The sequence below is a fragment of the Lolium rigidum genome, chromosome 1 (assembly GCF_022539505.1).
Source record: "Lolium rigidum isolate FL_2022 chromosome 1, APGP_CSIRO_Lrig_0.1, whole genome shotgun sequence".
NCBI lineage: Eukaryota > Viridiplantae > Streptophyta > Magnoliopsida > Poales > Poaceae > Lolium > Lolium rigidum.
The window spans coordinates 217,398,205-217,408,810 of NC_061508.1; positions in this window are offsets into that span (position 1 = coordinate 217,398,205).

Here is a 10,606-nt window from a genome sequence, read left to right on the forward strand (position 1 = left end):
GGATAAGCGGATGTGCCACTAGTCCATATGAGAGTCCGTCAAAAGTAAATGACAAGGTTGAAAGCTAAACACCACATACTTCCTCATGAGCTATGAAACATTAACACAAATTAAGAAGCATTTTGAAGGTTTTAAAGGTAGCGCATGAGAATTTACTTGGAATGGTTTGAAATGTCATGCATAGGTATTTATGGTGGACACTCTGGAATAACTTGGTTTTCATGTGTTTGGAGGCACGAGCAGCGTTCCCGCTCAGTACAAGTGAAGGCTAGCAAAAGACTAGGGAGCGACAAATCAAGAGAGCAGTGAATCGTCATAATCATGCTTGCGGCAAAATAAATTAACCGAGGCATAAAAGTGATACAAGAACTCGAAGCAATGTAAATCATTGAGGCTTAATTGACTCTTGTTCAGTCATATGCATGCGTGAGCATGTGCCAAGTCGATATAAATGAATTATTCGAGAGGAGGATACCACAATGCCATACTTACTTATGAATAAAACAATGCAAGCAAACATCCATGACATGCTACTCATATTAATAAATTGGAGCTAATCATGAGAGATCATGAACTACTAGACTTTCTTAAATGACATATACCTCACATGAACCAACTAAGCATGCTCACATGGATGAGTATATGTACAAAAATGAAAACAAATAGAGTTCATACCAGCCTCTCACCACAATCAGATTGTCGTAGATCGTCATTATTGCCTTTTCACTTGTGTAGCTTGGATAATATGAAATGAAAACCACGCTCCAGCCACCGAAAACCATTGAACTCATAATGAACTTTACAAACCAAAGAAGAACAGCAAATATTTTTGGTGTTTTCGAATTTGAGAACAAGAACAAAAAGAAACAAGCAAACAAAACAAAATCTTTTTGGGTTTTCTTATAGCAAACTAGCAATAGCAAATAAAGCGAAACAAATGCAAGAAACCAAGATAAACAAATGGTGAAGAGAAACAACAGAAATATTTTTGGTATTTTTGTGTTTTGGGAAAGAAACAAAGTGGAAACAAGAAATAGCAAACTAAAAGAAACACAGAAAAGCGAAATGGCAGAAATCTGCCAAAACTTGACAGCAGTACAGAAATCGATTTTTACAAAAATCTTACGTTGCTCAGTTCAAAAAGTGTTCAACTAATGAAAGTTAGATAACAACCTGGGGAACATGCACAAAAATTTGCAACTCAAAATAACGTTCTGACTGTGCGCACGAATTTTTACGGTAACAGCCCAGAATCTGTTTTCAGGCAGCTCTTCCCCAAATATCATCTTCCTCTCATTAGAAAACCACTCAAAGAGACTAAACAAGTATATACAAGTATCCAGCAATCATAATATGCAAAGAATGAGTGATGCCGCTATACCTCCCCCCAAGCTTAGGCTTTTGGCCTAAGTGGAGTTCAATTCCATCGATCCCATGAGGTAGTGTCTCCGTAGTATGACGAAGATGGATCATATTCCGGGTATGTGCTAGAAGAAGCACCCGGATACGTGACGGTGTAATCGTAGGAGGGATCGGCGTCCTCGGAGTCATGTTGCTGATGGAAATCTTGTATCTTCATATGTTCATCCACCTCCTCCTTAGTGCGCGACCATGGTTGCATGTCAATATCGAACAAACCTGGCTGGGGAAGAGGGATTTCTTTCTCATCCCCGTCAGCAAACAACATTCTATAGGCCATATTATCTAAAGTAGACTCGGTGGTAACAAATTGATGGCTTTTCATAGCAATGATATCAAGTGGAGGAAGAAAGAGATGTTGTTTACCTCCTCTATGCATATAAGATGTATTTGTTGACAAGGTTGATCAAGTCTTGCCACCAAATAAATTTTACATAACATATGAAGAAATAAACCTCAAATCAATCATGTTACCTTGAATTGTATTGATATGGATCCAATCACAAGAGTTTGATATTCTTCTTTAGGCTCATATATAGGACAATCGATGGTTCCCACTTTGATAGTTCTCACATGAGAGATAGTATTAACTCCGCACGCTTTTTCAATCCTCTTGGGGAAATAGACGGTGTGTTCCTTATCATCAACATTGAAAGTAACCTTTCCTTTATTGCAATCAATAACAGCCCCTGCGGTGTTAAGAAAAGGTCTCCCAAGAATAATAGACATATTATCATCTTCGGGCATTTCCAACACAACAAAATCGGTTAATATCAAGCGGTTATTAGTAACTTGAACAGGAACATCCTCACATATACCAACAGGAATAGCAGTAGATTTATCAGCCATTTGCAAAGATATATCAGTAGGTATCAACTTATCTAAGTAAAGTCTCTTATAAAGAGAAAAAGGCATAACACTAACACCGGCTCCCAAGTCACATAGAGCAGTTTTAACATAATTATTCTTAATAGAACAAGGAATAGTAGGTATACCTGGGTCGCCCAACTTCTTTGGAACTTTGCCATTGAAAGAGTAATTAGCAAGCACAGTGGAAATTTCCTCATTGGGGATTTTCCTTTTGTTAGTAACAATATCTTTCATATACTTTGAATAAGGAGGCAATTTAATAGCATCAGTCAAAGGGATTTGCAAAAATAAAGGTTTCATCCAATCACAAAATTTATTATAGTGTTCTTCTTCCTTTGATTTTAGTTTCTTAGCAGGAAAAGGCATTTTCTTTTGCACCCAAGGTTCTCTTTCATTACCATGTTTCTCAGCAATAAAATCTTCCTTAGTATACTTTTTATTTTTAGCATGCTTTTCAGGTTCTTCTTCAACCTCTTCTTTATCAGGAGTATCATTCTTATCATTATCTTTATCATGTTCATTACCACTTTCGGTTTCAGCATCAGAAATAGAAATACTATTAGGATCATTAGCAGGTTCAGAGGATTCTACAACATTCTTATGTTTCTTTTTCTTTTTCTTAGAATGAGCTCTAGGTTCAATGCGTTGAGAATCTTGTTCAATTCTTTTGGGATGCCCTTCAGGATATAGAGGATCCTGGGTAGAGACACCACCTCTAGTTGTTACTTCATAAGCATGTTTTTCTTTAGCATTGTTTCCTAACAAGTCATTTTGCACTTTAGTGAGTTGATCAATTTGAGTTTGAATCATATGAAAATGTTTAACAAGCATCTTAACATCATTGGAGGTTCTCTCCACAATATCATGCAATTGACTAATAGCTTGAGAATTTTCCATTAGATGATTCTCTACTCTCATATTAAAATTTTCTTGCTTAACAATATAATTATCAAACTCATCTAAGCATTGCGCAGGAGGTTTTGAATATGGAATATCTTCCCTAGTAAAGCGTTGAAGGGAATTTACCTCAATCATGGATGAAGGGGGGATTATCTCACATATATCTTCTATTGGAGGTAGATTCTTCACATCTTCAGATTTAATACCTTTCTCCTTGAGAGACTTCTTGGCTTCCCTCATATCTTCATCATTCAATTTAATTAAACCCCTCTTCTTCACTATTGGCGTTGGAGTTGGTTCAGGCGTATTCCAATCATCATAATTCCGGCCTATTTTAGCCAATAATTCTTCGGCGTCGTCCGGAGTTCTTTTCCTGAAAACACAACCAGCACAACTATCCAGGTATGCCCTAGACTCAATGGTTAGTCCACTATAAAATATATCAAGTAAATCATGCTTTTCTAGATCATGGTCGGGCAAAGCTCTAATAAGAGAGCAAAATCTCGCCCAAGCCTCGGGCAATTTCTCTTCATCTCCACGATCAAAATTATAAACTCTCTGCAAGGCAGCATGTTGAGCACTAGCAGGAAAGTATTTCCGAAAGAAAACAGCAAGCAATTCTTTTGGACTTTTAATAGAACTAGGTGGCAAACTATTATACCAAGTTTTAGCGTCATCCTTTTGTTGACGTCAGAAACCCCCTGGCGGGCAGAGACGGGCAACACGGTAGAGCCGGGAACAACTAGGGCTGCGGCTGGCCCCAGTCCCTCAGAGCGACGGCCCGCAAAGCCTCCTGGTCGCACGCGCCGATGCCAACCGCAAGGGCGTGCCACCTGACCTATACCTGGTCAGGAAGGTGTGGATGATGCCTCGCTTAGTTTCCTGCAGGGCACACACGTAAACATTAAATACGAGCCTCGATCGGCTCTCAGGTTATCCTGTGAATCGGCTCAAAGAGCCGATCCACCCATGATCCGGACAAGGTGTCCGAATATATGGTGGTCCTGCTTGATCAAGGTAAAGCTGATTAGATCTACGACGATTTAGGGTTTTCACCGCATAATCGGATCATCCTACTCACGATTGGGCCTCGCGCTCGCGCACGGTGACCGTAAGCCGATCCTAGACGGGGCCTAAAAACCAACACGAGGTTGATCCCCGGAACATCCTTTCTAGGGCTAGCAAACGCCACCCTACACGCCGCTGGATCCTCCAACCCTTTGTAAGGCCTAACTATTGCGGATGTTAAACTAATCCTTGATGAACAAGGAGCAACCGTAACGGATCAGATCTACTAAACTATGATCAAGCGGGGTGCCGCCCCTACACCTAAGATAGGTGTAAGGGCGGCTAGACATGCAAGGGTTGCACTACGAAAGCATGTAACATGAAGAACAATGCTAACCCTAACATATCTAAGATAACTACGTTGCTCGCCATCAAAAAGGCTTCGATACGAGCAACGCATGAACAACGTGGGCGGGCTTGTCTTGCCTAGATCGCAAGATGCGATCTAGGCAGCATGATGCTTACCGGTAGAAACCCTCGAGACGAAGGAGTTGGCGATGCGCCGAGATTTGTTTGTGGTTGAACGTTGGTTGTTGTTTATTCCATAAACCCTAGATACATATTTATAGTCCGGCGGACTTTCTAATGTGGGCGTGCACCAAACCGTGCACGAGATAAACTCTAACTTTTAATCTAGATACAATCTACTGTAATAAAAGATACACGGGCAATCTAGCCCAAATTCTTCGCGCAAGGCCGCTTCAGAGATCCTTCACGTGTAATCTTTCAAGCCCATCTCCCTTACGGCCCACCTCCTGATTCGGTCAAATTATGGTGATAACACATGCCCCCCTGGTTTTGGAAATGACATTTCCAAAATCATTACGCTTTCTTTCGTCGGGTCATGTCATGGCAGAACCGTTGCAGTATCCTTTACCATGATGTCTTGTCTCCTCGCCTTTTTGCAAAACTTGATAATTTTAGCACCATTTCCTTAGAAACCGCAATGGCTTTAAATCCCCCATTAGGCTTCTCCTTATTAAACTGTGCCGATTGACTCCTCCTCCTCCACTGGATACCCGCCGGCGAAGCGCCTCCGTGTCTGGGCAGATAGTGAAGCTGATTATGACGACGCAGAGGAAGAAACTCCGGTCGAAGACTGGAGCAGCAGTGACGAGGAGTTCTCCAGAAACAGCGCTGGTGACAGCTACGATGCCGACGACGAGGGCAGCGAGGATTAGTGACATAGCATCAGTAGTATGCGAGCAATCGGCTCTTCTTGAGCAATCGGCTCTTCATTAAAAACCCTCCTTTGTTAATGAAGAAGCGTTTCCAGTCAATTGTTTTGCCGATAGTCAAAGTCACACAATCTTCAAAAAAGAACCGATGGCATCGCATCGGTCTCTATCATAAAAACACTGGTAACGTCGACCTAGCCGCCCTTCCAAACGGTAACCCGCGACCTCCATCTGAAAAGGCAAAGTCAGATCCCCAAATCGCCGTCTGAGCAGTTCCAATCCACAACCACCTACACAGATCTCGACCGCGCCGCCCCCAACTCCTTCAACGCATCTCATGGCGGAATCATCCAATACCGATACCACGGCTTCCGGACTGAAGGTAATCCTCAACCTCCTCTCCCCGTTCGACTTGACATGGGATTAATGGCAAACACCTGAATTAATGTCTCGCTCCGCTACTAATTTAGGTTTCAGACATTCTTCTGCCACATCCTTCTCTCGCAAATTCGATGTGCCTCGGTCCTCGTTCTTCGAGAGTCCTGCCACTGTTAATTTCGTGCGAAGCTAACGGAATCCCCTTTGTGAGCCGGAACCTAGATCCGACTTCTGGGCCGACTGCACTGCGAGCCTGGCCTAATCCTCCTGAAGGTTGGGTGGCATGGTACAATAGAGTATCAAAATCCCACTATGCCACTTGGGAAACCATAGGGATAGCCGATGCCACTGTCATTATCATTATCTCCTCTTGAGAAGAATGAGAACATCCCGAAAACCATCGGCTACTTCGGTCCGACGCCTTGAGCTTGCTTCATGTTTGGTCATGGCCCTATGACCCCGACCTGCTTGGATGTGGCCATGATCACGGGGCTAGACATTGCATCCCCGGCCCTTACGCATTCAAGCTGCCAAAAGTCCCTTTCACTCTCTCCTCTAAAAAGAGTGTACCAGCTGGGGCGCCTATCTCAATCGTTATATGAAAACCAAAGGCCCCGTGACGGAGAGGGAGCACACGGCCTTCCTGAATTTCCGGCTGGAGCACTTCATATTCTGCGGCCCATCACTTGCTCCCACCAAGAATTACCTCTCCCTGGCCTATGAACTTGCTAAAGGCACCCAACTCGGCCTAGGCGAACTATTTCTTGGAGAGATTTATCGATCCCTTCAAGCGATGTACGTCAAGCTGTTCTCTCGCAAGACGGTTAAAGCGGCGGCCCACGGTGGTTCATTCGGTTGTGGGCCCAACTATACTTCCAAAACCAAATCCCGGACTTCCCATCGCTGACCACCTGCACCTTTCCGGATGTAAATGGAAAGGAAATTCGATGCACCGGCTACGGCCAAGCCCTGTATGGTCTCCCGGACAGCGAGGCTGATCCCCAAGGAAGCGACGGGGTGGTTTAAGATTTTCTTCCAAGGTTTGGACAACCCCTGTTCCACCCTTATACTGAATCGGCAAATTTTGAAAACCCAGTCTCTTTCCGATTGGATGACTTTGCCGATGACGCCAGCACACAGCACTTGTACTCCCTCATGATCCGTCCTTGCTTCCTCCCTGTTGGCATGAGTACCTCGAACCGGATCATCAAGCCCGGTTATGAGTGTTATCAACCAGTAGTAGCAGCTCGACAGCTTGGTCTCGGACAGGTGCCTCCACACTTCTTCTTGCACCACCTACGGCAAGTAGAGCTGAGCTGCACGACATCCTCACTGCCCAAAGGTGCTATACCTTCTTTGACGCTTTGGCCATCCCAATTCCCCATAACCTCCGTTTCTCCTTCACTACCGATGGTTTTGAAACTTGGTGGTCTATGTGGAAGACCCACGTCTTCAGGAGGGCCCTAGGACCGCTGCTGAAAGAGCTTGACGCCGAGTATGATACCCCTGCAGACCAGGTACCGTCACTTAAGCATTTCTTGTAACTGCCTTATGGTGATCGTCTATGACCTGACTCTTTCTCCTAGCAGCAACAAGATGGTCCGGCTCCCACACAAGCCGACGGTTCCCCTTTCGTATTTCTTCCTCCGGCACCAGTGGTTCTCTTCTGCCAGAGCGCGCCACCCCTGAAGAAAGTCATAATGCAGAGTCAGCCGATTTCACCGAAATCGGCTCCCAAAGTAAAGCATCTTCGGGGCCAGTTGCCCCCCGAGCCTCGACTCAGGCGAGGACGGCAGTGAGGAAGGTGGCTGCCAGGAAAACCCTGAAGCGTAAAGCTCCGGCCCAAGAAAGCTTGCGTGTAAGTTGGTTCAGACCCTGTAGACGCTTGTCCGCTTTCAAAAATTCGTTTATAACACGCTTGTATTCTTTCCTACAGGCCTCCACTAAAGGAACCTCCAGCGGGGCCGAAGAAACCAGCCAGGGGGACTCGAGCTCGGGTAATTCCGAGAGGTCTACCACCCAGAGCCAGACGGCTTCACCAGCGCCGGCTTCCAAGAAAAGGTTGATCACTGAACCCCCTGCCCCCCAAGCCCCGACCAGATCGGGGTCACGCACGAAGCGCCGCTGTGTCAAAAGGGCTCGTAAGAACCCACGAGCCTCTTCATCAAGCCAGGAGGTCTCAAATGTAATTATCTTCTTGGTCATACTTCATGCTATCCCGTCGTCATTCGGATCGGTTAATCACTTCCTCTTGCAGGCCGCAGAAACTTCTAGCGGAGACGTTGAGGAGGTACCGATGCCGTCCGCTACCCTGGATCTAGCTACCTCGACGATAGCGGCTGCCCAAGTGGCTGACCCATCCGAGTCCACAGAAAAGCCGATTGTTACTGCATCGGCTGTTCCTCCTTCCTTGGGAGAGGTATGTCTCCCCTCCTTGGCTCCATCAATTCCCCATTGCCTGCTAAACTCACTTTGTTTACCCTATCAGGGTTGTGATCTCTCGAGCTTGCTTACGTTCGACCCAGAATCCATCGAACCAACTTCTTCCAAGGCAAGTGGAGAGCCGAACCCTAGTACGGTCCGTGGTCCACTCCAGCGTCTCAAAGACTTGCTTTCTGCCTCGGCGAGACTACGATTGAAAATTCCGAGGAAGCCAAAGGCATCCTCGAGGAAATCCAGCCTCATCTCCCTATGACCACCGCAAGTGAAGCTCGGCCCGCTGTTACCTTGTCGGTCTTCAAGTCAAGGGTGCAATCGGCTCGCCAAAGGATTACACTTCGCCACTCCCAACTTCCGCTGAGAGCCGATATTGCCGAAAAGTGTCGACGGCTCAATGAGAAGAAGGCTGCTCTGGACGCCAAGATGGACACTTCCGCCACTCGCGCCGAACTCGAGACCCTGCGCGAGGAGCTGGAGAATCTTGAAGAGAGGGTAAGGGTGACCAAACAGCTCATCCAAGACAAGGAAGCCCTTGTTGCCCATTCTCAAGACGAAGCAAGAGGCCTCACAGCCGATCTGAAGACCGATCCGGCTGAAATCCGTACCACGAGCAATCAGCTGGTGACGGGTAAGGACGAGGATGACCAGGCTGAGATTGCTGAGGTAGATCGCATCCGTGTTGACGCCGTTCTCGCCCTCGGCGTGTTTCTTCAGTAGGGCCTTCAGAGACAGATGATGTTTCACTGGACTGGGTCTTTCTGTACTTGCTACTTTTGTACTTGCTAATTTTTTTTGTTTTACTGGCCGATTTTCCATCGGCTCCTGACATTTCTTACCCATGCGTCTGTCTGCTGATCATATGCCTCCCCCGAGCCGAATCTGTCAGGTGACTGCAGATATCGGCTTTGTATTATGCCAAGGGACTGTACTCGTACGCCGGCTCCGTTGGGATTCGTGCAGCCGACGTGGCCGCTGTTCGTTAGATCACCGTTGAACCCAAGCAGACCGTGTGGTGAGAATAATCTTGGCCGACTCGCTAGATCGAAGCGCTCCATGAAGGTTTCGTAATATCCCTCGTGTAATCCTGGAGCACTAGGCTCCGTCGGGAGGACGAACATCATGTTCGTACCGGCCGATGTCTCGTCATCGGCTCTCCTTTACTCGGGGTCCCACCGGGCGTGCCAGAATGTATTGACGTCAGAAACCCCCTGGCGGGCAGAGACGGGCAACACGGTAGAGCCGGGAACAACTAGGGCTGCGGCTGGCCCCAGTCCCTCAGAGCGACGGCCCGCAAAGCCTCCTGGTCGCACGCGCCGATGCCAGCCGCAAGGGCGTGCCACCGACCTATACCGGTCGGGAAGGTGTGGATGATGCCTCGCTTAGTTTCCTGCGGGGCACACACGTAAACATTAAATACGAGCCTCGATCGGCTCTCAGGTTATCCTGTGAATCGGCTCAAAGAGCCGATCCACCCATGATCCGGACAAGGTGTCCGAATATATGGTGGTCCTGCTTGATCAAGGTAAAGCTGATTAGATCTACGACGATTTAGGGTTTTCACCGCATAATCGGATCATCCTACTCACGATTGGGCCTCGCGCTCGCGCACGGTGACCGTAAGCCGATCCTAGACAGGGCCTAAAAACCAACACGAGGTTGATCCCCGGAACATCCTTTCTAGGGCTAGCAAACGCCACCCTACACGCCGCTGGATCCTCCAACCCTTTGTAAGGCCTAACTATTGCGGATGTTAAACTAATCCTTGATGAACAAGGAGCAACCGTAACGGATCAGATCTACTAAACTATGATCAAGCGGGGTGCCGCCCCTACACCTAAGATAGGTGTAAGGGCGGCTAGACATGCAAGGGTTGCACTACGAAAGCATGTAACATGAAGAACAATGCTAACCCTAACATATCTAAGATAACTACGTTGCTCGCCATCAAAAAGGCTTCAGTACGAGCAACGCATGAACAACGTGGGCAGGCTTGTGCTGCCTAGATCGCAAGATGCGATCTAGGCAGCATGATGCTACCGGTAGAAACCCTCGAGACGAAGGAGTTGGCGATGCGCCGAGATTTGTTTGTGGTTGAACGTTGGTTGTTGTTTATTCCATAAACCCTAGATACATATTTATAGTCCGGCGGACTTTCTAATGTGGGCGTGCACCAAACCGTGCACGAGATAAACTCTAACTTTTAATCTAGATACAATCTACTGTAATAAAAGATACACGGGCAATCTAGCCCAAATTCTTCGTGCAAGGCCGCTTCGAGAGATCCTTCACGTGTAATCTTTCAAGCCCATCTCCCTTACGGCCCACCTCCTGATTCGGTCAAATTATGGTGATAA